We start from the raw sequence: 13,204 nt of genomic DNA on the forward strand, positions 1-13,204 counted from the left end.
GATGGATGATGGTAATATTTTTATTTGAAATTTACCCTAATATGACAGTTCCACTGTAGCACAGTGATCATATCTTGTACCTCACTTGATGAATTATCCATCGAAAGATATGATCGCAGCAAGGAGGGGCCATGATTGTGTCAGATTCCGAAGATTTTCTTCTACTGTAGGAATAAACATATCAATAATGCCTCTAAAACTTTCTGGAAGACCGTGGGCATCATATAAGCGATCCACGAGAACCCTAAAAGTAAACAGTCCTCGCTTGGGTCTAGGAGGCTTGCTTGAACTGCGATGAACTTTAGTGGCTTTTTTCTTGCTACATTGTCGAATATTTCTCCTTGAAGTATATTTAACTGGTTGAGACGGGGGTGACAGGTTCTTGCTACTACATGGATCTGCAGCTAAAGGAACCTGATTCTTCGGAGTTTTTAAGTTTTCCCCGCCTCATTTGACATTAGGCAAACTTTTGAGGGAAGACTTCAAAAAGACCTCAAAATCTGTGATATTAGTTTTAAGACATTCTGAAATCTAGGGTTTTTTTAAACTCTTTTCCTTAAAACAGCTACATTTAGCTAGTAATTTCTGTTGTTTGTATTAATGTATCTTAAATGAATTTGTATTGTTCTCAGCTGAAAGGTAAACCAAATCTCTGAAATTTAAATGTAAATATTAAATGTAGTAACGTTGAATTCCAGAAATAAATTGAATTGAATTGAATTGAATTAAGGTGAAACGGGACGCCGTGTTATTTTTCCTATCTTGCCTCTCTTTCTAACAATTTGCCTCGCGATTTTGATGATGGTAATCTCGAGTTCTATTGCACTGAAGATGATGAAAAACAATCAGCATGTGCAGTACAAGTGAGCATACACAATGATAGGTTTTTGTTGCAAAATATGAAGTAGAATCTGAGATTACCATCTTAGTAGCGACAGAGCAATGGCGGATATTTACCCGACCGTCCCGTCCGCCCTTAATGGACAGCCCCTACTGTATTTCGTATCAACAGGTTGTTTTGTTATGATTGTTGTTGGTCACTCACTCTCTCAGGCGTTACTCAGTGTTACCGGTTACCTTTAATTCGTCATCGATATGTTACTTGATGTTATACATTATTTTTATGGCGTCTTATCTTGGACATGAACCTATCTGCTCTACACGTTTAGAAAATCCACTCACTTCTGAGCTAATGTGAAACAGCTCAAAAAATGAGTAAATCGCATTTCCAACGCTAGTGCTGACTTGAGGGCAAAAATCTCGTCAATTTAAGCCGTATGATATTCTTGACATAGTCACGGATTTAAGCTAGCGCTGAAAATGCGATATACTCAGTTTTTTAGTTGTCCCAGTGTATATGATATTTGATGAATCTTGAAGATAATATTTGTGTGAATCTTTCTCAATTTAGAGTAACATTTTCTTAGCGTGTATGTATTCAAAACAAAAGTTAATCAGAAATGAGTTAAGGACAGACTTGTAAGAATCCCAATATGGCCGCCACAATGGCCGACTTTGGCACCTACTCACGATTTTGAGGGCACAAATCTCTTCGTAACCAAAACCAACGCACCTGAGCTTCTTATTTTAAGCTTATTACAAGTGAGCAAGAACAGAATAATAAAATACATTGTTGTTTGAAGCTTACTTCTTGAGATTTGTGCGTCTGAAGTTTTGATGCACTGTTGAACCGGGATTTCAAGACGTTTGTCCTTAAACTGGTGCTTAGTAAAGTGTATCGAAATCTCAGCAGTTCAGCGTATGTTAATATTCAGTGAAATTCAACTGATGTTTTTGTAAAATGTTTTCGATGTTACCAGCTTTAAAGTAGCTCGGCAAAACTATAAAATTTACCGAGTTGTATTGATAAAAAATATTTATATATCAGTTGAAAAGTCAGTTAAATATTACCAAAATTGATAATTTTTCCAAATGTAATGATTTACTAAAATCTGGTCTAAGCTGAATATCAAACATTTTAAACTGGTGTCATTCAGATCAGATCTGAGTAAATTTTGTAGCCGTGTACAACTTTTTACACACACAAAAATACCTAATCAGTTACTGAGTTGGCCTGACTCAGCAATCGATATGCCTTTCGTTTCCCTATTTTTATTTAGATAAAAGTGGGACAACTCAAAGGCAAATAGTTGTTCACTTCTTACGGAAATCGGGTAAGAAAACAAAAGATTCACCTTTTTCTGAGTAAGACCAACCTAGTGACTGAGTGGAAATATTTGTGGGTGTAAGTGTTGAAAAAAAAAACGAAGCAAGTGGTAAACTATGAGGGTGGTGGTAATTCTATACACTGAAAAACAAGAGAACCCAAATTTGAGTATTTTTAAACTTACTTTTGAGTTTTTTTTTGCATCCTGTTTCATTCGCTCTCTTTATTGTTGTCATAGAGTGAATAGCAAAACAACCCAACTTTGAGAGTTCGATGCGGGAAGCCAAAATTGAGTAAGTGGCACAGTACCGAATGTTGAGTAATTTTAACTGACGGTTGAGTAAAAAGAATCTTGACTTTAGGTACTTTGGCCGTATACGCCTAAATGCAAACTAGCTACCTAAACATCGACTCCAGCAACTCAAAATTGGCTTCCCGCACGCAACCTCGAAGTTGGGTGGAATGAACTCACTTTTGGGTACTTTCGTTTTTCCGTGTAGAATAGCATTTAACGACAATGAAATTAAACAAATTAAAAACACCAAACTTTTCAATATTTGTAGAATTCATTAAGAATTTATTAAAGAGTATGAAGAGTAATAGTTGCTGTTTCCACTTTTTACATCGTATTGATTTGTTCGGCTTTCCTTGTTTGCTTTACATTAGAAGTTTATATAGTCGATATCTAAATTTAGCTGACGATTCTTCTTCTTTCACATTACATACGGTTGAAGTTTGTAAGTCATGCTTAATTTGCAGTTTTAGTAAGTACTTTCAATATATCATGATATGTCTATCTAACTTTTTTTTATTCAAATACTTTTTTATTTTCATTTTTCTTAACCCATATTGCACTGAAATGTTACACGATTATATTGCACAGTTCACACCAAATTGGACTGCACAGTTTGAAAGTGTGATGGTTGAAAAGTGTGACGATAAGTGCAATCGGCCTGTCTGACAGCATTTTGACGTCGAGAAATGTCAAACATTAGCACGTGGTGAGTGATTCGCCTGACTCTTCTTCGGTTTTGTTTTGATTCTCATCCATCATCAACTCTCCGAATCGACCTTCTCTCTTTTTTTCTCACCGAGAGTCGTAGCCGGGCGGCCAGCTATGCAGGTTTGTGTGTTTCTTCTCATGGAAAAAGTTTGTGAAACGTGGAATTCTCGATATTGATGTCGGCAACCGTGCCCGAGCACAAAAATAGTGTGATAGGCGAAGTGCATCAAAAATCCATCTTGGAAAGCAACCAGCAATATGCTTTTCCCATTTCTCCTAGCGCATCTCAGCGATTAAGTTGACGAACGATTTCGCTACTCTGTAACAAAATTCACATCGACGAATGCAATCTCATATTTTACACGAACGATTTAAATTTCAGTTTTTTTTTTGTAGGTAATTATATTTCTAGTCGGCTGAGGGTTTCCGCCCTCTAGGCCGAAAAAATGTTAGAAAAAGGAGAAAAAAACATCATACGGGTATTGTTACCGATATCATTTGTTGAGTACAGGATTTTTTTTTTCTTTATTTCTTACAACATACACGGTCGGCCACATTCTCCACCATCGATCCCCGGATTTTAGCCTGTTGTTTTCCATTGAATCCATTTGTCTTCAAATGTATAAAAGTTGGCGAATCGATTTGGTACAAAAATATGCCTAGCGCTTACTCGTTTAGTCGAACAATTTTGCTTCCGGTCTTGTCGTCGGCGAACAACCGTTGTCTAATTCTAAAATATAGTAAAGTTTTTTTTTATGTTTGGTTTAATGTCATATCCGTTTTTTGTCTCTGCAGTCTCTGTACCTATGAACTACATTAGCTTCCGTCCGAAAGTTTGGTTTTACCTGTAGTTTTACCTTAGAGTAGCCTTGGCTACTTTCGGAAAGAGTTCGGCTCTACGTTCTATTTATTGTTTCTCATTATTCCAGAAGCTACTTGAAATGGTCTACGGAGGAGAACGCAAGTTTACCTATGTGTAGCTACTACACGGTTGGTGGAAATAGAGGAAAAGTTTGCTTTATTTCTTTGCTCCTTTCACTGTTCTACTTAGGAAATATCTAGACCAACATGTGAAAAGGGCGGAAAAGCCAAAATGTAAACAAATAACTTTTCAGCATAATTTGATGAAACAACTCATGAACATATGATTTTTCCTGACGTTAGCTCAAAAATGAGTTTCCACTTATGGAAAACAATAATTTAAATAAAGGCGGATTTCCACATCTGATTTTGATCACTTCATTTGGTTTAAAGTTTGGATCTTCCTCGACGCTTAATAGCAACTTCTCAACGTACGGGGGCAGTGGTAGTTTGATCTCCATTTTCTGCAGGCAGTTAATTCGAACAATTTGTCTATAGATTTGATATTTAACTTAGGATTCCGAATACTTTTAGCCTCAAAAAAAATAGTGCAAGAACGCAAATTCCCAAGCAAAACCAGCATGACGAATCCTTACATAATCTGTCCGTCCACAGAAAGTATAAGAGATGTTGAACTGAGGACCATGATGCTGAGGCAGTCCAGTACCATTAGTGACATACTGTCGTAGTGCTGCAATGCCGAATCCAACACGGTACGTCCGGTCTAAAGCGCACACTTCGGATTCACCGCACTCGACTTGCATGGAAACGGAGGATTTAAAGGCAGGCCTGGAGGGGTCACTGATGCAGCGTCGGATCACCGCAATCGATTTTTTTCACTTCTCCGTGCAGGCAGGCTGAAGTCGATTATGGCCACGGAAATTAACCGAAACTGAACAATCGATCGTCCAGGTTGTTACGGTTTGTGGAAAAAAATAACGTGGAGCCCGGAAGGGTATCGGTCTGGGGAGACAGCAGAACCACGTTCCCCATCCGTTTCGAGGCGGTTTCAGCAGTAAGCTGTGCTGCTGGGAGTATTCGACCTGTGAAGGTGCATCAGCCAAAGCCACCACCCACCCAGAAGCACGAGGATAACAATATCGTTAAGTTCACTGCCCAAATTGACGGCCACCACAAGGTTCATACCATCGAAACGCTTTGGCCTTCAACAGACAACATGCGATTTTTTTTTATAAAAGTTCTAGCGATGACCTGTAAAGAAAAGGAAGCCCCTCCACCGTTACGGTACGCATATTTCCCTGTGCCAACCGCTTACTTCCCCGAGGAAATAGGAGGAGGTGACGCGATCATGTGAGGGACCCCTAATGTAAGAAAGTGAGAGAAACGGTGGTACAAATATTAGGAGTGGCAGAAGCAGGAAAACCATTACGGACTATGGGAACGGCCGCAGTTCATCGCTGCCATAATGATCCGATTTCGCAGCGATTGAACTAAGATAGGAAAAAATTTTGTTTGTTAAAATTGAAATTAATAAAAAATAGCATAAGAACAACTGAATGCAAATACATAAGGAATAACTAAATACAAATAAAGATAACTGTTCTATTTCCGAGGTAGATGTATATTGTGCGTCACCAAGCAACTTCGGAGGACTTGGTGAACCTTCAACTCGACAAGTTCTGATGGCTATGAGGAATAACTACGATGATAAATTGTTCTGTTTTCAAAGTCGATGTATTGTGAGTCACCAAACAACTCCAGAGGACTTGGTGAACCTTACGACAAGTTCTTATGGCAATGAACACTAACTTCATAGAGAATTGTTCTATTTTCGAGGTAGATGTATTGTGCGTCACCAAACAACTTTAGAGGACTTGGTGAACCTTCAACTCGACAAGTTCTGATGGCTATGAGGAATAACTACGATTATAAATTGTTCTGTTTTCAAAGTCGATGTATTGTGAGTCACCAAACAACTCCAGAGGACTACGTGAACCTGTTATACGACAAATTCTAATAGCTACGAGAAATAGCTACAAAGGTAATTGTTCTATTTTCAAAGTAGATGTTTTGTATGTCACCAAACAAAATTTAGAGGACTTGGTGAACCTTCAACTCGACAAGTTCTGATGGCTATGAGGAATAACTACGATGATAAATTGTTCTGTTTTCAAAGTCGATGTATAGTGAGTCACCAAACAACTCCAGAGGACTACGTGAACCTGTTATACGACAAATTCTAATAGCTACGAGAAATAGCTACAAAGGTAATTGTTCTATTTTCAAAGTAGATGTTTTGTATGTCACCAAACAAAATTTAGAGGACTTGGTGAACCTTCAACTCGACAAGTTCTGATGGTTATGAGGAATAACTACGATGATAAATTGTTCTGTTTTCAAAGTCGATGTATAGTGAGTCACCAAACAACTCCAGAGGACTTGGTGAACCTTACGACAAGTTCTTATGGCAATGAACACTAACTTCATAGAGAATTGTTCTATTTTCGAGGTAGATGTATTGTGCGTCACCAAACAACTTTAGAGGACTTGGTGAACCTTCAACTCGACAAGTTCTGATGGCTATGAGGAATAACTACGATTATAAATTGTTCTGTTTTCAAAGTCGATGTATTGTGAGTCACCAAACAACTCCAGAGGACTACGTGAACCTGTTATACGACAAATTCTAATAGCTACGAGAAATAGCTACAAAGGTAATTGTTCTATTTTCAAAGTAGATGTTTTGTACGTCACCAAACAAAATTTAGAGGACTTGGTGAACCTTCAACTCGACAAGTTCTGATGGCTAAACTACGATGATAAATTGTTCTGTTTTCAAAGCAAATGTATTGTGCGTCACCAAACAACTCCAGAGGACTTGGTGAACCTTCTCCTCGACAAGTTCTGATGGTTATGAGGAATAGCTACGATTATAAATTGTTCTGTTTTCAAAGTCGATGTATTGTGAGTCACCAAACAACTCCAGAGGACTTGGTGAACCTTACGACAAGTTCTTATGGCAATGAACACTAACTTCATAGAGAATTGTTCTATTTTCGAGGTAGATGTATTGTGCGTCACCAAACAACTTTAGAGGACTTGGTGAACCTTCAACTCGACAAGTTCTGATGGCTATGAGGAATAACTACGATTATAAATTGTTCTGTTTTCAAATTCGATGTATTGTGAGTCACCAAACAACTCCAGAGGACTACGTGAACCTGTTATACGACAAATTCTAATAGCTACGAGAAATAGCTACAAAGGTAATTGTTCTATTTTCAAAGTAGATGTTTTGTACGTCACCAAACAAAATTTAGAGGACTTGGTGAACCTTCAACTCGACAAGTTCTGATGGCTAAACTACGATGATAAATTGTTCTGTTTTCAAAGCAAATGTATTGTGCGTCACCAAACAACTCCAGAGGACTTGGTGAACCTTCTCCTCGACAAGTTCTGATGGTTATGAGGAATAGCTACGATTATGAATTGTTCTGTTTTCAAAGTCGATGTATTGTGAGTCACCAAACAACTCCAGAGGACTTGGTGAACCTTACGACAAGTTCTTATGGCAATGAACACTAACTTCATAGAGAATTGTTCTATTTTCGAGGTAGATGTATTGTGCGTCACCAAACAACTTTAGAGGACTTGGTGAACCTTCAACTCGACAAGTTCTGATGGCTATGAGGAATAACTACGATTATAAATTGTTCTGTTTTCAAATTCGATGTATTGTGAGTCACCAAACAACTCCAGAGGACTACGTGAACCTGTTATACGACAAATTCTAATAGCTACGAGAAATAGCTACAAAGGTAATTGTTCTATTTTCAAAGTAGATGTTTTGTACGTCACCAAACAAAATTTAGAGGACTTGGTGAACCTTCAACTCGACAAGTTCTGATGGCTAAACTACGATGATAAATTGTTCTGTTTTCAAAGCAAATGTATTGTGCGTCACCAAACAACTCCAGAGGACTTGGTGAACCTTGTACACGACAAGTTCTGATGGCTACGAGCAAAACATTTTCGAGGTAGATGTATTGTGCGTCACCAAGCAACTTCGGAGGACTTGGTGAAAATTATACACAATAAATTTTGGTGGCTGTTAGGAATAAATTCAAAGTAGATGTATTGTGCGTCACCAAACAGCTTTAGAGGACTTGGTGAACCTTCAACTCGACAAGTTCTGATAGCTACGAGGAATAGCTACAGAGATAAGTGTTCTATTTTCAAAGTAGATGTGTTGTTCTTCACCAAACAACTTCAGAGGAATTGGTGAACCTTTCACGCGACAGACGCCTATGAGGAATAATTTCAAAGAGAACTGTTCTATTTTGATGGCTATGATCATCTAAAACTCATGTGCTGATTACAAGGAAGAATATCTCATAGACTACTCCAAAAACTTCAAAGGCGAATAATTCTGTCTTGGCTACCTACCAACATGTTGCAGACATGCACGAACTCACCTGCATTACGAGTAGAGATTCGGGACTTCGCTTTGATAATTTAATTTCGTTACTTTAATAGTTAACCTTCCTAATTGCAATATGTTGGTATAGTAAGTTGCCCTAGTCCGAATCTCGAAGTTATTTCGGATGTCTTATGGAGTCCAATGAAACACCCCACCCACCGCATTTTTTTATTAATATTACCCAAAAGTGTACAAAGCATTTGATAAATGAGGCCGGTGAAGTAGCTCCAGTAAGATAGAGTAAAGCACCGCAAGCTAGCCATGGTTATCGGAAGTGCCTGAAACAAATTTTTAAAACAAATCTAGACCAACATGTGAAAAGGGCGGATATCCAAAATGTTAGAATCGAGAAAAACGCTTGCAAAGTTTCACAACCTAAAACTAATTCCTATTTAACACTTTGTGCGTGTGCACTCAATCTTTTTCGTTGTTTTAGAAGAAAACACTATCCTCTTGGTGATTTTATGTCAAAAAGTACAAACTAGCGTTTTTCCTTGAAGAAAATGAATGAAATGAAAATTACGCCCAAATAAAAACTCATTGGTCATTACGCCCGACATGCTACGCCGCTTGGTCGCCAGCACTGGAATTACGCCTGGTCAATATTACCTAGAATCGATCGCTTTTGTTGTTACGCCCGAAGAAATTTTGTATCGAAATTAGTGGAATGCAATAGATTTTGAACCTAATCCACTGCAATAAATTGATTTTGAAGCTTTCTTAACTAAAAGTAACTAATTGAAGTTTATCTGACACTGAACAATGGAGGAGGAAGGAAATTTTCTCTTGACGTTGCCTACGATGAGTGGTAAAAAAACAATGAGTAAAATGCAATGGCAATCAGATTTCGATTAAAATCTATATTCTAGCTCTTATCTACGATCTCTTTACAGTTTATCTAGTATCGTACAGCAAAGGAGGGAGTTGTCCCTGCCATTGTCCATAATGCGCGTTGAAAAAAATATAGCTACAGTACCGATGGGGAAGCGCAGGCAGCATATTATGTTCCCAACAAGCCCGTGCACAACGAATGGGTTTTGGGGGTTAAACTCCTCCCATTGCCGATACTCTCTACACAAGGCCTCCTTCACCCTTTGCTAAAATTGGGTAAAACCCCTCCCTTGTCGCCTTTTCTGTGCACGGGCCTGGTTCCCAATATCACCTTTTGCTGAATCTACCTGCTGTGACCTATGCCGGTCAATAGATTTGAGACCATTCGCTAACATTTTTATCACAGACAAACAGACGTAACTCTTAGAGGAAATTCATCAAAAACTTTTGCTCGGTGTCTTCCTCATGAGCACACTGCCACCTGTTGGTAGAACCGCGCGAGACACTGTCGGCCATGATGGATTTCGATTTGACGTTTGTCTAACACGCACACTACTACACAAATCGCCTGTAAGTTTCATTTGCATCATTCAGCAACGTGTACACTGGCAAACGTCAAAGCGATCAAACACTAGCGCCTCTGGTGGAAGGATCGCGGAAAGCAAAAGAAATTCGAATCGATCGTTAAATGCATGTGCCATGTCGTTCTGAAGAGTGTTACGTCTGTTTGTCTGTGTTTTTATCAGTGAAGCTTTACCAGCTGCATATCATCCAAACCTGGGTCCTTTGGAGAAAATATATCCTGAATAGACATTGAAGCCATATTATCGCCACTTATTGCAGTCAGTCAGCGACTTTATTGAATTTTACGGTGAAAAACGCACGATTTGATCTTGGGCGTAAGAACCATCCGTGCGCAACAAGAGCAATAAGTGCGCGGCGGATTTCCACTCAGACATTTTAATGGGCGCCGAAGCACGACGTAATGACGAAGGCTTTTCAATAACGGTGTAAGTAATTAGGGGCGACTTTAATCAAGTAGGAGTAAAAGTTTTGTGTAAATTTGATAAATTTGAATGGCGAGATGCTGTTCACGACTGTTTATTCAACAGTGTTAACAATTTTGTGCATTTTTGTGCTTTTTTCAAAGGCGCAAGATCATTGGCGGAACAACCAAATGAAGTGATCAAAATCAGATGTGGAAATCCGCCTTTATTTAAATTATTGTTTTCCATAAGTGGAAACTCATTTTTGAGCTAACGTCAGGAAAAATCATATGTTCATGAGTTGTTTCATCAAATTATGCTGAAAAGTTATTTGTTTACATTTTGGCTTTTCCGCCCTTTTCACATGTTGGTCTAGAAATATATAATGATTAAAAAAAAAACTATAAATAGTGATCAATTGTACCCGAAAGAAGGGGGCCGCTCTTGAAAATTGAATAAAATTCATGAACTCAATGCAATAATTGTCACGTAAATATTTGTATATAAATTAGATCAACTGCGTCGATTGTTTCCGAATTTAATTAATTTTGGGATGTCTTGCCCACTCCCACATAGGCCACAAGTTGGCACGTATGCTGTCAACCGTTTATTCGATTCAATGACTGGAATAGGGCATGGGTGTCAGCATGATCATGTTGAAGGTAACCGGATTCGATTCCCGGTCAGTCCAGGAACTATTAACAATTATTGAAAATTCCTTGACTTCCTTGGGCATAGAGTATCTTCGTGCCTGACACACGATATACATAGGCAAAACGATCAGAGGAAACTCTCAGTCAATAACTAGGGGAACTTACGTATTTTGGGCCGTTTTTTTTTTTGTTCGTCATGGGGGGCTTTTATAAACCTCTTGAACTCACAATTGGCCGCAAATCCTTCCCAAGCAAGCAGAATTATACGACCAAGTTTCAAGCAAGTTGACCGACTAAAACCTCTAATGACAAAGGGAACAATCCTGCCGATAATATCCTTGGTCACCCTATATGGAAGTTTTTTTTTTAATTATTTTTTTTTTATTTTCGTGAATTTTAACTTATGCTAGTTCTTTACAAACTATGAAAGTGCTCATAGAATCTAATAGTATATTAGTACTTAAAAATCTTTGATAGAACACAAAGCTGAAAAGCGGGGTTTTTTTTTCAGTGGGGATATTCGCTACGAAGAAGAAAAATAATACTGAAATATTTTGGCATACATATTGCAAGAGAGTGACTGCTTTTGGTAACAGTACAGGCTGGACTCGTTTATCCGGAATGGAGTTCTGAAGCTTCCCAAACACATATATGGGGAACGGAATGTTGCAAAAAGCTGAAACTTTGATTAGCACTTCAAAACACGAGTCATTGTAAGAAGTAACAGCATTACACCAGAACTCCTCCCATCTCTGGAAAGGAGGGTTCCCATACAGATGACGAAACGGTAGGCAGGCAGTACGGCGTTTGCCGGAACAGCTAGTTTGTTATAAAGCAATCCTGGCCAAAATACATACAAGCACTAGCTAACAGGGGTGAGAAATGCATGATATAATACTTACATTCTAGAGTATTTTTTACACTTCCCCACATCTAGCTTCACCTGCAAAGGCATCGGGAATCTCAACCCATCGGTCGAAGGCTTCCACTCTTCATCCCCGTCCCCTTCCTCTTCCTTGTTGGAGTCCAACAGTTGGACCGCTTCCTACACTTCCGACCACGTTTTTTCTTCGGCACACTCATCGATCTTCTCCCAACAGCTGGAGTACAGCATGACCTGCTCGTCCTGGAAATTACACACAAATAGAATTAGCCGGTTTCTCGAAAACAATGCAAAAGCCACTCACCTCGAACCAAAAGTAGCTGGCCAGGATCTGATCAACGCGCTCAGTAAATATTCGTCTTGTCGCAGATGCACAGGAAGTTGTTCCTATTCCGCAGGCAGATACAGCAATCCTACAGGACCTGCTCCATCGTTTAATACATGTCGGAACTAAAGTGTCTCGAGTATACCAAAGTGGCGAATCCTGGTCGTTTTGACAGGTCTCCTGCTCGATTGGAACTATGGGGATGACAGCAAATCGGCTGTTCCAATTTTGACGTTTCTCCTCTTTGTTATTCCAGACTCGTTAGTCGGAACTATGCGTAAAATCCCAGCGCGATGGCTATAAATAAATTGTCCGTTTAACGAAACCATAACAGTGTTGATATTGACGTCCGACGGCTGCAAACTATATCGCGTGCAGGGTTTAGGCATTTATTTACTTACCTCGTGTAAACTGTACCGCTGAAAATATTTTAACACTGAAATAGCTGCGATATTACTCGATTTTTCGTCGAAAATATAGGACTTTGTGCACTTTTACACATTATTTAGTCGACAGGAGATCAGGTGCGAGCCGTACGAGTAGCGATGGGAATTTGGCATTTCGAAAAGTAAACATGTCAGAATGAAGGCAGGGTTGGAAGCATATTCTCCACACTAAAAAACATCTCCACAGACCAGGGGTGTACACACTACTTCGCACGGTGATTTTAATTCCAAATTGGAGAGATTTTTTGAATTTTCAAAAATTTGTATGAAAATCAGGAATACATATAAAAAATATTCAATAACGGCAATGATCATGAAAACTAAGTGTCTATCGAAGAAAAATATAAAAAAGTGGGGTTAGGTCAGACGGGAATGGTCTATTATCATTTATACACATATACCTTCACAACATCCGTCACTAACAACCAAAGGGGTGATACGTTATATATTGATCATGTCCAGGGGGCTGTTCTACTGGATGTCTAACGTGATATAAGGGGACGTTCACGAATTACATCAAACAATTGGGGAAGGGGTGTGACAGTACCTGCGTTAGGTTATATAGGAAAACAACGGGACATTGTGAATGGGGGAATGGACGATGGATG

The 13,204-nt window shown here is 38.9% G+C and overlaps 1 long non-coding RNA gene across 1 annotated transcript; it reads right to left on the reverse strand.

Annotated features, from left to right (window-relative positions):
* Positions 1-2,883: 2,883 nt before the first annotated feature.
* LOC134284137 (uncharacterized) lies at positions 2,884-12,698 on the reverse strand. The gene is made up of 3 exons (XR_009995634.1): positions 12,552-12,698; positions 12,130-12,447; positions 2,884-12,068 (listed from the first exon to the last, which is right to left on the reverse strand). It is a non-coding gene; the product is annotated as an uncharacterized LOC134284137 (long non-coding RNA).
* Positions 12,699-13,204: the final 506 nt, after the last annotated feature.

Source organism: Aedes albopictus, chromosome 3 (assembly GCF_035046485.1).
Source record: "Aedes albopictus strain Foshan chromosome 3, AalbF5, whole genome shotgun sequence".
Classification (NCBI taxonomy): Eukaryota; Metazoa; Arthropoda; class Insecta; order Diptera; family Culicidae; genus Aedes; species Aedes albopictus.